Source organism: Chrysochloris asiatica, unplaced genomic scaffold (genome assembly GCF_000296735.1).
Source record: "Chrysochloris asiatica unplaced genomic scaffold, ChrAsi1.0 scaffold00193, whole genome shotgun sequence".
Taxonomy (NCBI): domain Eukaryota; kingdom Metazoa; phylum Chordata; class Mammalia; order Afrosoricida; family Chrysochloridae; genus Chrysochloris; species Chrysochloris asiatica.
Window position 1 is genome coordinate 176362 of NW_006408711.1, and position 1263 is coordinate 177624.

Sequence of the window (1263 nt, forward strand, 5' to 3'; positions counted from 1 at the left end):
ATGTCTCTTGTATACAGCATATGAAAAGATGCTGTTTGCTTATCTATTAAAAGCCTCATCTTTGTCCTACTGAACCGCTGGTAATTTCCAACTGCAGATCCTGAGGTTAGCAGCCTGATTCACACACACACACACACACACACACACACACACACATACATATTGTTGTTGTTGTTGTTAGGTGCCATCGAGTCGATACTGACCCATACAGCGACCTTATGACAGCAGAACAAACCCATCAGAGTAGAAAACCCGCAGGAGCGGATTAACATGGCGAAGGATGCCAAGTTAGTGTCTCTGAGTCCTCAGGGATGTGCGGACGGAAAGGATGCGGATGTTGCCAAGGAGCGGATGGCAGAAACCGTAGGAGATATTGGGGAGCAGCAACTCTAATGTCAGGCGCAGATGGGGAACCCGGAAGAGGAAGAAGATGCAGACTTAGTGGCCCAGGCCAAGAGGGTGGCTGCTGGCTGGATGCTAGATTTCCCCTGCCTCTCCATTTGCCTGTGCTTTTCGCGATGGCCGATATGAGAACTTCCACCAGACCCACGACAGCGCTGAGGCTATTATTCATGGATTGTCCAGTCTAACAGCTTACCAATTGAGAACTATATACGTATGTCAATTTTTGACAAGAATTGTAGCAGGAAAAGCCCTTGATGCACAATTTGAAAGTGATGAGCGAATAACATCCTTGGAATCAGCCCTCGCTATTTGGGAGTCAGTTGAAAAGAAACACGACAAACTTCATGAAGAAATAAAGAATCTAATTAAAATTCAGGCTATAGCTGTTTGTATGGAAAATGGCAATTTTAAAGAAGCAGAAGTCTTTGAAAGAATATTTGATGATCCAAATTCTTATACGCCTTTAAAAAGAAAATTGCTGGCGATAATCTCTCAGAAAGATGCCTTCCATTCTATTTTCGACACTTCAGCTAAAACCACATGATGGAAAAAGTAGTTATGTGAATTATGTGCTAAATGAAAATCATCAACTTTTTTAAAGAAGGCAGCAGCAAAAGTTGTGCAAAGTAAAATAACAAGAACACTAACTTGTCAAGATAAACCTAATAGTAATGATAATGAAGTGGAAACTCTAGCTAATTTGGCTATATGAGAAAGTGTTAGTGACAAACAGTCTGTGGTAACTGAATCCTCAGAGGGTACAGTATCCTTATTGAGGTCTCATGAGAATCTCTTTTTATCTAAGTTTGACCATGGTAGCCAACTACAAGACCCTAATGGGAAAGAAAAGAATGGAAA

The 1263-nt window shown here is 41.5% G+C and overlaps 1 pseudogene; it reads left to right on the forward strand.

Annotated features, from left to right (window-relative positions):
• The first annotated feature begins 270 nt into the window (after positions 1–270).
• On the forward strand, positions 271–1261 carry LOC102823518 (annotated as a pseudogene).
• Positions 1262–1263: the final 2 nt, after the last annotated feature.